Source organism: Corythoichthys intestinalis, chromosome 3, assembly GCF_030265065.1.
Source record: "Corythoichthys intestinalis isolate RoL2023-P3 chromosome 3, ASM3026506v1, whole genome shotgun sequence".
Lineage (NCBI taxonomy): Eukaryota > Metazoa > Chordata > Actinopteri > Syngnathiformes > Syngnathidae > Corythoichthys > Corythoichthys intestinalis.
In genome coordinates this window covers 55147955-55167021 of record NC_080397.1, presented here as the reverse complement: position 1 = coordinate 55167021, position 19067 = coordinate 55147955, and positions in this window count along the sequence as shown.

Sequence of the window (19067 nt, the reverse complement as noted above, 5' to 3'; positions counted from 1 at the left end):
GCGGTCTCTAACGTGGATGGCATTCCGCACCATACCATACCATCATCTTCCGCTTGCTCCGAGGTCTGGTCGTGGGGGCAGCAGTTTTAGCAGGGAAGCCCAGACTTTCCTCTCCCCAGCCACTTCAACCAGCTCCTCCGGCGGGATCCCTTGGCGTTCCCAGGCCAGTCGAGAGACAGTCTCTCCAGTGTGTCCTGGGTCTTCCCTGGGGCCTCCCGTCGGTGGGACATGCCCGGAATACATCTCCATGGAGGCGTCCAGGAGGCATCTCAACCAGATGCCCAAAGCCACCTCAGCTGGCTCTTCTCAACGCGGAGGAGTAGCAGCACGACGCCGAGTCCCTCCCGGATGACCGAGCTTCTCACCCTATCTCTAAGGGAGAGCCAGGACACCCTGCGGAGAAAACTAATTTCGCCGCTTGTATCCAGTATCTTTTCTTTCGGTCACGACCCACAGCTCGTGACCATAACTGAGGGTAGGAACGTAGATCGACTAGTAAATCGAGAGCTTTGCCTTTCTGCTCAACTCCTTCTTCACCACTACGAACCGGTGCAGAGTCCGCATTACGCTGCACCTATCTGCCTGTCGATCTCCCGCTCCCTCCGACCCTCACTCGTGAATAAGACCTCAAGGACTTGAACTCCTCCACTTGGGGCAGGACCTCATCCCCGACCCGGAGAGGGCACTCCACCCTTTTCCGACTGAGGACCATGGTCTCGGATTTGGAGGTGCTGATCTTCAACCCGACCGATTCACACTCAGCTGCGAACCGCTCCAGTGAGAGTTGGAGATCATTGCCTGATGAAGCCGAAAGCACCACATCATCTGCAAAAAGCAGAGATGCAATGCTGACGTCATCAAACCGGAACCCCTCAACGCTTCGGCTGCGCCTAGAAATTCTGTCCATAAAATTTATGAACAGAATTGGTGACAAAGGGCAGCCTTGACGGAGTCCAACCCTCACTGGGAACGAATTCGACTTACTGCCGGCAATGCTCCCGGAGCTGCCCCCACTGGACTCCCCGAGGCACACTGTGGAACGCCTTTTCCAGATCCACAAAACACATGTAGACTGGTTGGGTGAAATCACATGCATTCTCAAGAAGGTGTAGAGCTGGTCCACTGTTCCACGGCCGGAACGAAAACCACACTGCTCCTCCTGAATTCAAGATTTAACTTACCGACAGACCCTTCTCTCCAGTACCCCTGAATAGACTTTACCGGGGAGGCTGAGGAGTGTGATCCCTCTATAATTGGAAGACACCAGCCCGGTCTGCCAATCCAGAGGCACTGTCCCCGATGTCCACGTGATGTTGTAGAAGTGTGTCAGCCACGACAACCCCACAACATCCAGAGCCTTTAGGAACTCCGGGCGGATCTCATCGACCCCCAGGGCCTTGCCACCAAGGAGCTTTCCAACCACCTCAGTGACTTCAACCCCTGAGATCGGAGAGCCCACCTTGAGTCCCCAGACTCTGTTCCCTCAAAGGAAGGCGTGTCGGCGGGATTGAGAAGGTCTTCGAAGTATTCTCCCCACTGACTCACGGCATCCCGAGTTGAGGTCAGCAGCACCCCATCTTCACTATACACAGTGTTAACGGTGCACTGCTTTCCTCTCCTCAGACGTCGGATGGTGGACCAGAATTTCCTCAAAGCCGTCCTGAAGTATTTGTCCATTGCCTCGCCAAACTCACTCCATGTCCAAGTTTTCGCCTCAGCGACCGCCGAAGCTGCAGTTGGCCAGCCGGTACCTGTCAGCTGCCTCCAGAGTCCCACAGGCCAAAAAGGCCTGGTAGGCCTCCTTCTACAGCTTGACGACATACCTTACCGTTGGTATCCACCAGCGGGTTCGGGTATTGCCACCATGACAGGCACCAACTACCTTACGGCCAGAGCTCCGATCGGCCGCCTCAACAATAGGGGTGCGGAACAGGGTCCTCTCGGACCCAATGTCCCCCACCTCCCCCGGGACAAGGGAGAAGTTCTGCCGGAGGTGGGTGTTGAAACTCTTTCTGACAGGGGATTCTGCCAGACGTTCCCAACAGACCCTCACAATACGTTTGGGCCTACCAGGTCTGGCCAGCATCTTCCCCAGCCATCGGAGATAACACACCACCAGGTGGTGATCAGTTGACAGCTCCGCCCCTCTCTTCACCCGAGTGTCCAAAACATGCGGTCGCAAGCCCACTGACACAATTACAAAGTCGATCATCGCACTGCGGCCTAGAGTGTCCTGGTGCCAAGTGCACATATGGACACCCGTATGCTTGAACATGGTGTTCGTTATGGACAAACCGTGACGAGCACATTAGTCCAATAAGAGAACACCACTCGGGTTCTGATCGGGGGGGCAGTTCCTCCCAATCACGCCTCTACAGGTCTCACTGTCATTGCCCACATGAGCGTTGAAGTCCCCCAGAAGAACGAGGGAGTCCCCAGAGGGGGCGCTCTCCAGCACACCCTCCAAGGACTCCAAAAAGGGTGGGTACTCTGAACTGCTGTTCGGTGCAAAGGCACAAAAAACAGTCAGAACCTGTCCCCCTCTCGAAGGCAGAGGAAGGCTACCCTCTCGTCTTCCGTGGTAAACCCCAACGTACAGGCACCAAGCCGGGGGGGAATAATTATGCCCACACCTACTCGGCGCCTCTCACCGTGGGCAACTCCAGAGTGGAAGAGAGGCCAACCCCTCTCGAGAGGATTGGTACCACAACCCAAGCTGTGTGTGGAGGAGAGTCAGACTATATCTAGTCGGAACTTCTCTGCCTCACATACCAGCTTGGGCTCCTTCCTATCCAGAGAGGGGACATGTCCCCAGAGTTAGCTTCTGCTGCTGGGGGTCGGACCGCCAAGGCCACCGCCTTTGGCTGCCGCCCAAATCTCTGTGCACCAACCCGTTTGGCCCCTCCCACAGGTGGTGAACCCATGGGAGGGGGAACCCACGTTGCCTTTTCGGGCTTTCAGGCCCCATGGGGACAGGCCAAGCCACCAGACGCTTGCCTTGGCGCCCCACCGTCAGGCCTGGCTCCAGAGGGGGGCCCCGGTAACCCGCGTCCGGGCAAGGGAAACCTGAGTCCATTTATTTTTCTCATCATGAGGGGTCATTTTGAGTCATGCTTAGTCTGGCCCCTCACCTAGGACCTGTTTGCAATGGGTGACCCTGGCAGGGGCTTAAAGCCCCAGACAACATAGCTCCTAGGATCATTGGGACACGCAAACCCCTCCACCCCAATAAGGTGATGACTCACGGAGGAGGGCATTCTGCACCTCAGGGCTAATGAGCATCCCTTTGACCCTGGTAGTGCTACCACAACACCATGTACAGTGTCAGCACAACAGGAACACATGTTCATACTGATGTTTAAGGGTATGACAACACCGGGAAAAAATGCTAATATTCCATCATTTATCCATAAACGCATGTCTTTTGGATTCATATCATGCCACTTCGTGTAATTACACACATTGCAACACCAAGAAAATGATAGAAATTTGGATCGATTGTCAAGCTAAAAGGACCCGCCCCCAAGATCCCGGAAATTTAGCATATTGTGTGCGTGACATCACTACAAGGAAAAAACCGGCTCAGTGCTTAGTACTGAATGGCGGCGATGATGGCGGACAATTTTGTTTCCAGTTGCAGCGACGAATCCGACATAACGAACATTTTTCTAATGGTGACGAGCAGAGTTATGAACCTTTCTTTGGTGTTTTGGGTGATCAATTTGAGCCCAAACGAAAGCCAATGCAGCCTAATTAAAGGATCATTGAGGGGAGCAATCGCACTGATGAAACACCGGCAACATTGTGTGGGAAACACCGAAGAGTTTGTTTTGCATTTCTTTTTGTGAAGCTGATACACCGTGACCGTAAAATAATGTAATTTATAGAATAATTATCATTTATTGTGCTATCATAGGTTTTCGCTCTGCCAAGAGACACACATATGAATGGGATTCGATAATTTGTTCTATATATTTTACGAGTGATAATTTATTCATGTGTCAAGTCCTATATCCAATGCGTGATATGTTTTTATTATAAAAGAGTACTCACTCTGGCCATTTCGAGCTTGGCTGCTCCGCTCCTTTGGTTAGCCTGGGGTGGTCTCATCAGAGCCAGTCGTCCTCTTTCTTGATATCTCGGGAAATTTAGGTGGCTGCGCGTGTATGGTGGCTGCTTTCATCAGCAATTTCTTAGCAAAACCTGATTTCATTTGTACATTGTTTGGATAGCTTTCTGGTGTAAAATGCGCACAACACAAAACCGTGCCGGAGGCTGGGTCTGCAAAATTAGCCCTCTTAGGACGGACGAACTTTACTCATTGTCTGCGTAGTCCAGCTCTTTTTCTCGCGTTCGGGAACTCATGGGTACGACATTGCGACAAATGGCAATTTGTAGACCACAAAGCATGACAGGTTTGAACCATTTTAGCGATATTTTGATAAAACACGTACGCAACTCTCTCGTCGATAAACAACGATTGCACCTGCCTCGAACTTTCGTTACCTTGTTATGACTTCTCCGCCCCATTCGGCTGTTTCCGGAATACTTTCGGAAATGATCGTCATTTTCGATCTATTTTCGATAATTGCTCATGAATGAGATTTATTTATATTAATATTTGTTATCTTGCCACATAACGGTTCTATTGCTATCTCACAGCCCCTTAGTGTTTTAATACCCTTTAATGACTGTCACCTGAGCCTAATGGTAACAATACTCCATTTATAATCACAACCGGGACACGTGTACATCCTCAAGTAGGACCAAGGCAGTGATAAAAAAAAAAAAATTTAAAAAGAGTGTCACTCACTCTTTGTCTTGGACACTCGTGGAACCGTTGACGTCCCGCAGTGCCGAAACAGAAAAGCCCCTCTTGCCGGTGGCCGCTGAGGACATTGAGATGAGCGTCACCAGGTGTGGGTGGGAATCCACGACAGGGTCGTGCGAGCGCTTTTCCAACAATGGCGTGAGGATCACCTGCTTGTCGCACTTCCCGCTGCTTACAAAAGCAAGAGTGGGTGAGATCACATGTGATCACACTCTTAAGGAAGCGGCGCTGAGTGTCATGGAAAATTAACGTAGCCTTTGAACTGAATCCATTGTTCGTGAAACACAATGAGATTGTGACGGAGTAGCCCCGTCAGATCCCGGGGGAAACTCGGCGTCCGCAATATAATGGATTAGACATGGCAAACCCAACCTCAATAGAAGTTATAGGACACACACACGCTCGCACCTTACCTGTTTATTTGCCGGTTCCACTTGTTAGGCATCGCGGGGGGTCTGGTGTGCACACTAGACTGCCGCTAAAATAACTTGATGCCATGTGCTTAACATTTACACAAGTATTCCTCCACCGCTCACAGGCTGAACTGTCAAAACCGAGCACGCACGCACTTACTGGTTTTATGACGTCGCGAGCGGGACATCAGCATGTGACGTCACCGTACGGGTTGAGTTTTTTGGCAACGAAAATAGATTTTTCTTTCCAAATGTTATCTAGGTGTAATGGCAACTGTATGTTGTTTGTTGTATTTTTGTTAATTTATCATGAAGCTAATTTTGCACAAACTGCAGTTGTTGGGCAGAAAACTAGACTTTTTGAGTTAATTGGTTTTGAGGGGAGGGGCCTGGGAAATATAAAGACGGACCAACCTAGCCTCCCTAGGTCATTTGAAGTCACGCAGTGGTGCAGATCAGGTAACAGACTTTTTTTTTTAATGTTATTTGTTATGCCATGAATGTTTTTGTAAATATGGTAAATTGTGGTTAAACTGTTGTAAATAATCACTCTTGCACTTTGTCACAGAACACTGTTGGGAACGCTGTTAATAAAAAACACTGAAAAACCATCAAACCGCTTCGGTTGCCATTCATTGCGAGCAAGAACCCCGCCACACATGGTGGCAGTGGTGGGATAAAGTTGGAGGAGGAAGAATTCTCAGAGGACCAAGGGGCAGCAGCAGCGCAACAGCCTGTAGGGGAGCCCCTTGGCCTCATGAAAGAGTTTTTGGCGGGTCAGCAGAGGAGAGAGGAGGGGATGTTGGACGAGATACGCAACCTTCGTGTTTCGCTGAGACCAGCTACCCCGGCCTTTTCAGCTGAACATGACGGGTTATCAAGCGTGGGCAGCATACGGATGGCGTTGCCTACACCGGCTTAATCAAGGCAGCCTCTAGGACAGTCCACGACATTGCGGGCGGGACCAGAAGAGGGCGCCGCCGGAGCTGACTGTCCACCGCCAAATATGGAGCTCAGGCCATATGCCGCTGAGCTGAAAATCCCACCATATGAGAAGGGGGAAGACCTCGTAAATTATCTGTTACGTTTTGAGAGATTTGCGAAGACTTGGCGATGGCCAGAGACTGAGTGGGCATGCCGGCTTGTGCCACTTCTGTCGGGGAAAGCTTTGGAAGCATATGGAGCCATGGATGAAGGGGAAGCGCACTGCTACTCAGACTTGAAAGCAGCCCTGTTAGCAAAGTTTGATATTTCGCCCGAAACGTACAGACAGCAGTTCCGCACCACAATGATTCCACCTGGAGAGACACCGACCGAGACCTGCCACCATCCGAAAGGCCTTTACCGAAGATGGGTGCGCCCAGACCAGCTTACCAAGGAGCAAATCGGGGAGCTCATTATCCCAGAGCAGCTGCTTCGTGTCCTGCCTGCTGACGTCCACACCTGGTTCCGAGACCATGAAACTGGAGATAGTCTGACTGCAGCAAAGCTGGCATTGCAGTACCAAAACACTCGCTGGGGAGGAGTTTCACGACCCCATCAGCTCAGCACCGAGACCTGCCCAGCGTCTGCACCAGCACGGCATACGAGGGAGCCAATGTACAGCTCGCGAGGTACACCCAACTCCACTCCAAACCAGCTTGGGATGGGTAAGCCTTTTATCTGTTATTACTGCCAGCAACAGGGACATAAAGCCTCTGTGTGCCCAGTGCGAAGGGATAAGCTTACGGGGGCCTGTTTTGCACCTCGTGCAGAGGGCAGACCGTTCGCTAAAAGGGATTCGAACAACCATATATTAAAAACTGTGACTTTAAACGGCCACCCAGTGACAACACTGCTCGACAGTGGGAGTATAGCCTCACTGGTAAAAAAAAAAAAAAAAAAAAAAAAAAAAAAAGTTTGGTCCCACTGACCTGTATTGACTATAACCAGAAAACCGATATTGTATGTGTTCATGGTGATAATCATACGTATCACAAAGCGGAAGTGACTGTTAGAATTGATGGACTATCATATTTGATGACTGTTGCAGCAGTAGAAAACTTATCAGTTCACCTGGTCCTTGGCACTGATTTCCCTGTACTGCTAGAACTTTTGGGAAATGCAAAAGGGGAGGTAAATGGGTTGAATCACAATGGGTTTTGTCCTGTTGTCGTCGGCTTCACACTCGTGTCCGAGTATTAGTTTCAGTCGCTTTTTCAAACCTATTTTCGTGGTGGGTGTTTATATCTCATATGACTTGAGAGGCCTAGTCTATGGTGGAATAATCGCTGGCATTGTGTACAAGGGAGGGTCGGTGGAGGACGGGGTTGTTGTTGTCTCTCTTGTCTTTTCCTCTGTTTTGACTCTTCATTTTCTGTTCGTTTTTTTTCGAAAGCATCAATGCCTTGGTGAATGGTTCCCCTCCATGTTTTGCGGTCCATGGCAGTTTGCTCCCATGACAAGGGGTCGATGTCAGTGCGTACCAGGGTGCGCTTGAGCTGGTCTTTGTAGCGCATCTTTGGGGCGCCTCGCGGTCTAGTGCCATTTGCGAGCTCGCCGTACAGCATTATTTTGGGGAGTCGAGAAGAATCCATTCTCCGAACGTGGCCTGCCCAGCGGAGACGGTGGTAGATAATAGTGGCTTCAACACTGGTCACCGAGGCTCGTTTTAGGACATCTATGTTGGTGGTGTGACTCTCCCACGGTATTTTTAAAATTTGTCTGAGCTTGTACTGCTGGAAGCGCTCTAGGCTTTTAATGTCACTGCTGTAGAGGGTCCACGTTTCACATGCATACAAGAGAGTAGACAGGACTATTGCCTTAAAGACCATGATTTTTGTAGAAACTGTTAGTGCATGATTGTTAAATACCCGATTACGGAGCTGCCCATAGGCAGTGTGGGCTGCCCTGATTCTGTTTTCAACATCCTTTTTACATGTGGGAATCGAAGTAAGGATGCTGCCTAGGTATGGAAATCGGTCCACTTCCTCTAGGAGATGTCCATTAATTATGGTATTTGTGTTTGGGAGTGCCCAGCCAGGTGGATTTTGAATCATTATTTTGGTCTTGTCAGTGTTAACTTGCATGCCAAAACGTTCGTATGCGGTATTGTATGCATTTGCTGTTGATTGAAGATCTTCTGCAGCTTGGCACGGGGTGGCATTGTCATCAGCATACTGCAATTCTCGTATTGTTGTGACGGTGGTTTTAGTAGTTGCGCGAAGCCGGGCGAGATTGAAGACTCCTCCATCCATGCGAAAACGCAAGTTTATTGTAGGTGCGTCTGGCGGTATCTCGTTCATCATGGCTGCAGTGTACAATGAAAAACAAGTTGGCGCTAGTACACACCCCTGTTTAAGGCCACTGTTGATAGGGAATGGGCCAGAGAGAAAGTTTTGGTGGCATACTCTGCCAACCATTCCATCATGGAGGCCACGGACTAAGGCGACAAAGTCTGGTGGACAACCATACCGTGCAAGTACTGCCCACATTGCAGGGCGGGGTACTTTGTCGAAGGCCTTTTTTAGGTCCCAGAAGATGAGCAGCAGTGGTCGTTGTTGCTCACGGCTCTTCTCTTGTAACTGCCGGGCACAGAAGATCATATCTATTGTCCCACGGGAAGGTCGAAAACCGCACTGGGACTCTGGAAGGACGTCTTCTGCCAAGATGAGGAGGCGGTCAAGGAGAACGCGGGCAAAGATCTTGCTAGCGATGCTTAACAAAGAGATGCCACGGTAGTTGTTGCAGTTCTCTCTGTCACCTTTTTTAAATATGGTGATGATGTTTGCATCGCGGAAGTCATTTGGCAGGGTCTTTGTTTCCCATATTTTCAGAATCAGGTGAAAAAGGTGGTTTCTCAACTCAGGGCCACTTTGAGTGAGGAGTTCCAAAGGGATATTGTCAGGTCCTGGGGCTTTACCTGGTTTCATTCGTTTCAGTGCGTTGTTGAAGTCTTGGATTGAGGGTGGTACTGACATCCAGTATTGGACTGGGTGCTGCGGGGTCATTCTCAAGAGGTCATTAGGGGTATCAGCTTGATCGTTGAGAAGGTTCTCAAAATGGGACTTCCATCTTGCCAGGATGCCCTCACTGTTGGTTATGAGAGTGGCCCCATCTGTGTCCTTTAGGCCACCCACTGATGATCGTGTGGGACCAAAAATTTCTTTCGTGGCTGCATAAAAGCGGCGCAGGTCTCGCTGGTCAGCGTAGTTTTGAGTTTCTGCGGCTTTTCTTTGCCACCAGGTGTTTTGGGCGTCCCTGATTCCCCTTTGGCAATCTGCTACAGCTTCTTTGTATGCTTGTTTGTTCTCAGCTGTATGTTGGTTCTCTAGTGTTAGTCGTGCCTGACGCTTGGCTTCAATGAGAAGAGAAATTGTTCTGTCATTCTCATCGAACCAATCCCGCTGTTTCCTCTTGCTGAATCCTAAGGTTTCTGTTGCTGCCCGGATTATGGCATCTCTAAGGCTGGTCCAGCGATCGTCTACTGTAGCCTCGACTGCAGGTTCTGCTAGATGTCTTTCACAAGCTGCTTTGTAATCTTGTGCCAACAGTGGATCTTGGAGTTTACCACAGTCAAAGCGGGAATTTGGCTTGCTGTCAGGTGTCCTTCTGGTTGGTTTTCGAATTTTGAAATTAAATCGGGAAAGTAGGAGTCTGTGATCTGTCCAGCAGTCGTCCGCCCCGGGCATAGATCTAGTAATGCAAATGTCTGCTTTGTCTCTTGCCCTGGTCAGGACATAGTCCAATATGTGCCAGTGTTTGGATCGCGGATGTCTCCATGTTGTCTTTTGCCGGTTCGGTAGTCTGAACATAGTGTTTGTCACAACGAGTTTGTTTTCGGCACATAAGCCGAGTAAGAGTTGGCCATTTGCATTGCACTTCCCCATACCGTGGTGGCCGATGATACCTTTCCACAGGCAATGGTCGTTGCCTACTCTGGCATTAAAGTCCCCCAGCACAATGAGCTTATCATTGGCTGGTACTGTCTGGGTAATGTGGTCTAGTTGGTTGTAAAAGGCAGCTTTATCTTCGTCACTTGATGTTAGTGTGGGGGCATATACTGAGATCAGGGTAAGATGCCTGTCCTTGAGGAGTGGTATACGGACAGTCATCAAGCGCTCGCTGATGGCAATTGGAGCGAGGTTGTGTTGTTGCACTAACTGTGAACGGATGGCAAAACCTACACCATGTATGCGTGGCTCTTTTGGTGCCTTTCCCTTCCAGAAGATGGTGTATCCTGATCCAGTTTCCCTGATGTTGCCCTCTTCAGGTAGTCTAGTCTCACTAAGGGCTGCTACGTCGATTTTGAAGCGGGCAAGCTCCTTACAGACTAGTGCTGTGCGTCGTTCAGGGCGGTTAGTGTTTGCTACGTCCTGAAGGGTGCGAATGTTCCACGTACCAAGGGTAAAAAAATTTCTTCGTGTACTTCTTAGTAGTTTGACCGCGTTGTTGGGATGTCCGCCAGCTGCGGTTAGCTGGCCAGACAAGTTTGCCGTGTCCGATGTTTACCCCACCTTTTCTAGGGGCCTCCCCATGTGGGGTGGGCTGCGGTGGTCCTCAAAAGGCCAGCCCAGTCACGGATCCAGCTGCCGAGCTCTGGTGTCACGGCACCGTCATCAGAGAGCGACCATCTTAGACCCGCCGCCGGTGTGCAGTTGTGGGCTAGAGGCTTCCAGCTTTCCAAGCCTGCCTCCGTTACCCACAATACTGTCGCCACAGGACTTGGTAAGGTGGTGAAATGAAAAATGAAGGATGAAAATAGGTGGTGAAAACGACAGAATGCCATTCGCTGGGAGTGTTGTTTAAGGTGGTCGTGGCTGCGCGACTCCCACGCACACACACTTGGCCCACATCATTTCCACTGCGGCTCAAAAAGATGAGACAGGCAGCCTCCACAATGTTGGTTGCATCGGGCTGCCGGATTCTTGTTTGCTGAAGATCCGCCTTGCCGCCTGCCCGACAGGCGTTGCCCTCTTCCGCCGTTGCTAAGTAGCTTCGTCGTTGGGGTCTTGTTGGGTTTTATTTCGGAGTTTCCTTCTCCTAGCCTTTGCCTAAAGAGGCAGACCCTACAAGGCAGCAAGGGATTTGAATTAAGAGTTTTCCTTCTCTTAGCCTTTGCCTAGGAAGGCATACCCTACAAGGCAGCAGGGGGGGACTGAATATACCGTCAGTCCACTCGGTCACTTGCTTGCATTCTGTGATGAACAGGGGGGACCACGGGAAGGTAGCAAGCAAGCAGTTAGGAGGCAGAGGCTGTAATGGGCTTAAGACTAGCTTAGCCTAAGACGCATGCAACTCCAATCACCCCCCCTGTCCTGTTGTAACACGGTCTCAAACAAAAATGTGCTTAAAGTAGGGTGACCAAACGTCCTCTTTTGCCCGGACAAGTCCTACTTTCACGTAGTGTCCTCGTGGTCCGGGCGGGTTTCATAAATTCATAAAAATGTCCGTTTTTTTTGTTTTTTCACGGGACCAATTTGAAGATAATCCCTCCGGCCGCTCGATGGCAGCACTTGACATGGCTCCTACTAGAATGGAAGGAAGTAGTAGTTCTTCTTGTTTTTGTTGGCAGTTTACCCCTATCATGGGTTGACGATTTGGCCACAATGCCTGTTTTTTTTAATGACAAATATGTATATAATGGCAACTGTTGACTTCTGTCGGAGCTTTGACTGTAAAATTCCGTTTGGTGTCGCCTCGGCGCGCTGCCGATGATTGTAAACTTTCATAGCAAAGTTTGATTTTTGCCTCAGCTAGCCATCAATAAGCTAAACCGCGCTAGGCATTATGGGAAACGTAGTTTTGAACTGCTACGTTTGGAAACATGCTGATTGAATAGTTTGTCAGTTTATTTCGGTTTTTGTTTGTGTGCAATCTAGAACATTGAATGAGAACATCAATTGAATGGGAGTAACAATTTGTCAAGGACAATTGTCGTGAAAGTAATTTATAAAAATGTTTAGTTGGCACATAGCCTACTGTGTGTATGGGTCTGCATTATATATATATATATATATTTTTTAAGTCATTCTTTTTTTTTTTCAAACTGCATTTTTCCATCCAGAGTGAGGAGGCACACTTTAAATATATTAAACTGATATAGGCATCTTTGAGTGAACTACGAGTAAGATTCAAGTATCTTGAGGCCGGGCTGAGTGTCCTCTTTTTTAGAAATCAAAATATGGTCACCCTAGCTTAAAGCCCTTACCAGACTTGGACGATAGCATCTGTGAAGGAGGCCTCAAAGGGCCCAGAAAGTCCAAACGCCAGCGGCGAAGCGAAAAACAGCTAAAGCTAAGTCGCTCAGACTCCAGCAACTTGAATATTGAGGAGGGGTGGAAGATACCCGAGAATATAGCAGAATTGCAAAGACGGATTAAGACCCTAGAAAACTGTTTTAAGAATGTGAATGCTAAGGCTATTGCTAACTCTAGTGCCACAGGAAAAGACCAGTTTATTCTCATTAATGACTTACTATACATTGTTAACAATACTCAAAAACGTCTGGTGGTTCCTGCGTCCTGTTGGCAAATTAGTATTGCATGTTGCGTGGGTTGGACATCTTAGGTGTCACAAAACATACTTGCGTGTGAGTGCTCGGTTTTACTGGCCAGGCATGTACAATGACATACAGACGTATTGCACCACATGTCCAACCTGCCAAAAAACATCGCCAACTCGGAGATCTGACAGGGCTCTCCTCCATCCACACCCGATAATATCCACACCATTTCGCCGAATCGCCATGGACATTGTTGGACCGTTGGTCAGAAGTGCTCGGGGCCATCAGTATGTAGTCTGTGACTATGCCCCTAGGTATCCAGAAGCCTTTCTGTCACGTACAATTACTGCTCCAGCTGTCCTCCATTGCCTCGTACAGTTATTCTCCCAAGTTGGGATCCCCAATGAAATCCTGACTGACCAAAGAACCAATTTCACTTCTCGTCTCTTACAGTTGTTCCATAAACAGTTAGGGATTACAGCCTTGCGGACCACACCTTATCATCCTTAGACAGACGGCCTTGTCGAGAGATTCAACCAAACGCTGAAGAGGATGCTGCAGAAGTTTGTGGGCGACACAGGAAGTGTTTGGGATAGATGGCTGCCATTCCTTTCTTCGCCTACAGAGAGGTACCTAAGGCTTCCACTGGATTCTCACCTTTCGAGCTTTTGTATGGATGGGACGTGCAGGGACCCTTGGACTTGCTAAGCAAAACATGGACAGCATTCGAGGCCAAAGCCAGTGAGAGGGGAATCATCAGGTACGTGCTGCAAATGAGGGATCGCCTGTCAAACTATCTCGAGGAGGCTGAAGAGAACCTGAAGGAGGCACAAAAGAAGCAAAAGCTATGGTATGACCAACAAGTCAGACACCGTGACTTCCAGCTGGGCCAGAAAGTACTGTTGTTGCTTCCATCCTCCAACAGCAAGTTAGTAGCAAAGTGGCAAGGCCCCTACACCATTCTGCGACGAATGGGACCGGTCACTTACGAAGTACATCAGCCTGACAAGAAAAAGTCCAAGCAGACCTACACCGTGAACCTTTTCAAGGAATGGAAGGGGGCTTCTCTAGCAAATCCAGACATCACCTGTTTAGTGACGAAGGTGGAGGTGGATGATGAAGATGCTGGTGTTCCTGTGGTCACCGATGCATGACCCTCACGTCATTCACCTCACGGTTGACCAAGCTGCCGGCCTTCAAAACATCTTCGAGGAAATACCATCAATCTTCAGGGCGGAGCCTAGCAGGACCGCCGTAACAGAGCATAAAATCCGGTTGAAGAACACCAACCCCATTCGTCAACGCCCATATCGGATCCCCCAACAACTGACAGACCAGCTGAAGAAGGAGGTGCAGTCGATGCTGACACTGGGAGTTATTGAGCAAATCAACATCAGAATGGTGCAGCCCAGTTGTCATTGTTTTTAAGAAAGACGGGTCTTTGCGCATCCGCATTGATTTCTGAAAGCTGAATTCCATCTCTGCTTTTGACGCTTACCCTATGCCCAAAATAGACAACCTCTTGGATCGCATCAGCTCAGCAAGTTTCATTACAAAATTGGACTTGTGTAAGGGCTATTGGCAGGTACCGCTGGAAGCCTCCAGCCGGCCATATACTGCCTTTGGAACACCTATTGGTCTGTATCAGTTCACAGTAATGCCATTTGGCCTGCACGGTGCCTCAGCGACCTTCCAACGCCTCATGGACAGGGTTCTTCAAGGCTGTGAAACATTCAGTGCAGCTTACCTGGATGATGTTGTGATTTTCAGTAGCACATGGGAAGAACATCTTGAACACCTGAGAGTAGTATTGCTGAAGATCAAGGAGGCGGGGCTGACCCTGAATGCATCAAAATGTGAGTGGGCACGCCAGGAAACCAGATACCTAGGGTATCAACTGGGTGGAGGAGAGATACGACCCCAAATTGACAAGATGGAAGCAATTCAGAAGTGTCCTCGTCCTCGCACAAAAAAAGGTGCGATCGTTTCTTGGGCTTGCAGGATAGTATCGCAGGTTTGTTCCACAGTTTGCCACAATTGCAGCTCCACTCACCGCTCTGACTACAAAGGACAAAAAGAATCCAGTGACTTGGACAAAGGATTGTGAAGCTGCCTTTAAGACTGTGAAAACACTCCTCTGTTCATCTCCAGTACTGCGCAGTCCAGATTTTAACCATCGCTTCTTGGTCCAGGTAGATGCCTCCGATGTAGGGCTCGGAGCAGTACTTGCACAGGGCGACCCCGTAGCCGAGCAACCCTGTATCTGAGCCGGAAGTTGCTACCACTTGAAGCCAGGTACTCTGTGGTGGAAAAGGAGGGACTAGCCATCAAGTGGGCTCTGGAGTCTCTCAGGTATTATTTATTGGGTAGAGAATTTGATCTAGAGACAGACCATCGGGCCCTGACTTGGATCAACTCAATGAAGGACCACAACAGCCGGTTGACATGCTGGTACCTTTCGCTGCAGCCTTTCCAGTTTAATGTCAAACACCGGTCTGGAAAGTCCAACTTGGTAGCTGACTACCTCTCAAGGTTCCCGAGACTTTTGTCAACCTTCGGGAGGAGGTGGATGGTGTGACGTAGTAGCCCCGTCAGATCCCGGGAGCAACTTGGCGTCCGCAATATAATGCATTAGACACGGCAAGTCCAGCGTCTTCAATAGAAGTTATAGGACACACACACACACACACACACACACACACGCTCGCACCGTACCTGTTTATTTGCCGGTTCCACTTGTTAGGCATCGCGAGGGTCAGACCAACCTAGCTTCCCTAGGTCTTTTGAAGTCACGCAGCGGTGCAGATCAGGTCACCGACTTTTTATGTTATTGGTTATGCTATGAATGCTTTTGTAAATATGGTTAATTTTGGTTAAACTGTTGTAAATAATCACTCCTGCACTTTGTCACAGAACACTGTTGTGAACGCCATTAATAAAAAAACACTGAAAAACCATCAAACCACTTCGGTTGCCATTCATTGTGAGCAAGAGCCCCGCCACAGAGATTATGAGATACTGTGGCACAATCAAAACCTTATTCTACTTCTGGTGAAGGAGAAACTTTCCTCACGCTTGGGGAAAGTGGAAGTGATCTATGTACTATGTTCATTAAAATACATATCTATCATTGTAGCTGTACGGCTAAAGCCTAATTCCAGAATTGGTGGACATCTTACGTCGTTCTCTTCATATTTTACGTAACCCACATACAATGTACTAAAATATGCTTTTTATTGTTAAATTTAGTTCCTAAACTCATTTGAGTCAGCTTTTATTGCATTCCCGGCAGCTCGGACCATAACAACAGTAACACAACATAGACTTCCTGTCCGTCACTTATATATGTCCCTCTCCAACATCAAACTAAATAAAAATAGTTCCTATTGTTACATCCTTTCTCTTTTCGGAGAGCATTCTCCTTTATAACAATACCTCCAAATCTGAAAAATAAATTGAACATGAAAAACAACATTTTCAAAAATATGATCAGGTTAGTCTGACTTTGGAAAGCTCTATAACACGACTTAAAACCAACAGTACGTAAACGTTGTGGCTTCCTTTTGGTATGAACATATGTCAACATTCACCATGTTTGAACATTGTAGCATATACAGACATTTCTATTTAAACAGAGCAATATTTTTTTCTTCCATTCTCCTTCTCAAAGTCACAAAATCCTTGAAATGTTGTGGGGTCACAACGATACGACCAGCTCTGGTGGTCACAGGTGTACTACTGTCACCAGTGACAACAGCAGCTCTTCTCTCGGTGAGAGAATGGGGAGGAGAAGACTCCATCTTCACTTGAATCTCAGTCTTGATGTTCTTGGGCTCACTAAGCGCAAGTCCTTGAGCATGCCTGAGATGTCTCCGGTTCCTCCTGAAAACTCCACCTGATTGTAGCTGGACATCGTAGGACCTCAGATCCACCTGCTTCAACACTCTGCCTTTTCTCCAAACCGTGTGGGGTGTAAGCGGCTGTATCCTCACACAGTCCCCTGCCTTCAGTGGGTCCAAGTCTGATCCAAGCTGATCTGTTGTAGTAGGCAGACTGGCGATGCTGATTGTTCCTCAGTCCAAGTTGTGCATGTTCCACCTTAAGCTGCAGTAGACTTGTTTTTGTTGACAGTAGTGTCCTGGTGCGGAGACTGAGAAGTCTCTGTGCAGGACTAGGACTAGGCCCTGTGATGGTATGTTGCGGTGATCAAGAATTGCAAAATAAGGGTCTTGTCCCACTGCTTTTGCCTTACTGAGAAGTCTCTTGCAGTCTTCACTGCCGATTCTGCTTTGCCATTGCTCTGTGGATATCCAGGTGACGAGGTCTTTTGCTTGAATTCCCAAAGTCGGCTGAATCTCACAAACTCCTGTGATGCATATTGTGGGCCATTGTCTGAAATTACAATGTCCGCCTTGGTGAGCAAAGTGGGATTTCAACTTCTTAATCACAGTAGTGGATTTCGTACCAGGCAGGTAGTCTATCTCCCAGAAATCGGAATAATAGTCAACTGTGTAAGTTCATCCTTGTTGTCAAAGGAGAAAAGATCAGTACACACCTTCACCCAGGGTATGTTAGGCATCTCATGAGGAATCAGTGTTTGTTTTTGTTGCTTTTAGTCCACTGATCTGCAAATGTCAAATTTAGCAATATAAATTTTGATTTGATCAGTCATTCCAAGCCAGAAAACACTCTTTAGCTCTCCGCAGGCAACCCTCTACACCCAGATGTGAGGAGTGCAAACGACTTGTGATCTCCCTGCGCAGTGCATCAGGTATGATAGCACGTCCTCCTCTAAAAACTATTCCATCCTGATACCTCAGTTCATCCTGGAATGAGAAGAACGGCCCAATTTCCGCTGGTGCTTGCTGCTTGTTGTCTGGCCACCCTTGGCTCATTGTTTTAATGAGCAACTGTAGTGTTTCATCTTCTGTTGTTGCAGATCGGATTGCAGTCAATCCGTCCTCTGAAATAGGTAAATGTAGTACTATATTAACAGTTTCAATTTCAGCTTCCTCCTAGCCTTCCACTGAATGCTCGGGAAGATAAGGTCTCCAAAGTGTGTCAGCAAGATGCATGTATTTTCCTGGTACATTTCTCACTTCTAGATCATATCTCTGAATGCGCATCAGCATCCTCTGAAGTCTCTTTGGTGCACTCAAAAGTGGCTTCCTCACTATGGTTTCTAATGGTTTATGATCACTTTGTACCGTTACTTTGTGTCCATAAGTGTACTGGTGGAACTTCTCCATGCTGAACACCACAACCAGTAGCTCCTTTTCTATTTGAGCATAACCCTGCTCTGTTTGTGTGAGTGCTCTGCTAGCGAAGGCGATAGGCTTACCTTACCTTACCTTTCCGCTATGAAATACGGAAGCAGAACGCCGTTATGGCATACTGTGCTTTGATCCCGAAAATATGACGGTAACTGTCAAAAACCTGCCATGCTGGCACACACCCATCTCCAATATGAAAAATCTACTAACGTCAGATTTACAGACACAAGTGTTAACAACAAGCCTAATAAAGAGCTTGTGTAGCGTCATCCATCCATTCCATCCATCCATCCATCATCTTCCGCTTAGTCCGGGGTCGGGTCGCGGGGGCAGCAGCTTTAGCAGGGAAGCCCAGACTTCCCTCTCCCCAGCCACTTCAGCCAGCTCCTCCGGCAGGATTCCAAGGCGTTCCCAGGCCAGCCGGGTGACATAGTGTCTCCAGCGTGTCCTGGGTCGACCCCGGGGCCTCCTGCCGGTGGGACATGCCCGGAACACCTCTCCAGGGAGGCGTCCAGGAGGCATCCGAACCAGATGCCCGAGCCACCTCAACTGGCTCCTCTCAACGCGTCGCTAGTATCAGCTGCCCAGTCAGCATCAATATATGCCTGAATACCAAGTTTTGCATTGTCGTCGCTTTTGAAACTAAGGCCCTTTTCGGAAGTACCTTTTAGGTATCGTAAGACATGTTTCACAGTAGTCCACTGCTCCTCCATGGGTTCATTACGGTACTGCGATAACCTGCTTACCCCATATCTTAAGTCAGGTCTTGTGCAAACAGTTAGATGTATAAGGCTTCCGACTGCTTCCCTATACATCCTCACGTTGCTCATTTTTATTGCATCCTCGGAATAGTCAAGTTTTTGTTCACAGGGTGTTTCTCTGATTTTGCAATCAAGCATATCAAAGCGCTTTAGTATCTTGTTTGAATACTTTTCCTGTTCAAGAAGAAGCTTTATTGAGTGCGCACAAAAAAAACAAAAAAAAAAACTTTATTGGGTCGCATGCCTGAAAAATTTAAATTGAACTACTTGTCAATATTTTTTAAAATACTTTTTTTCAATGTTATA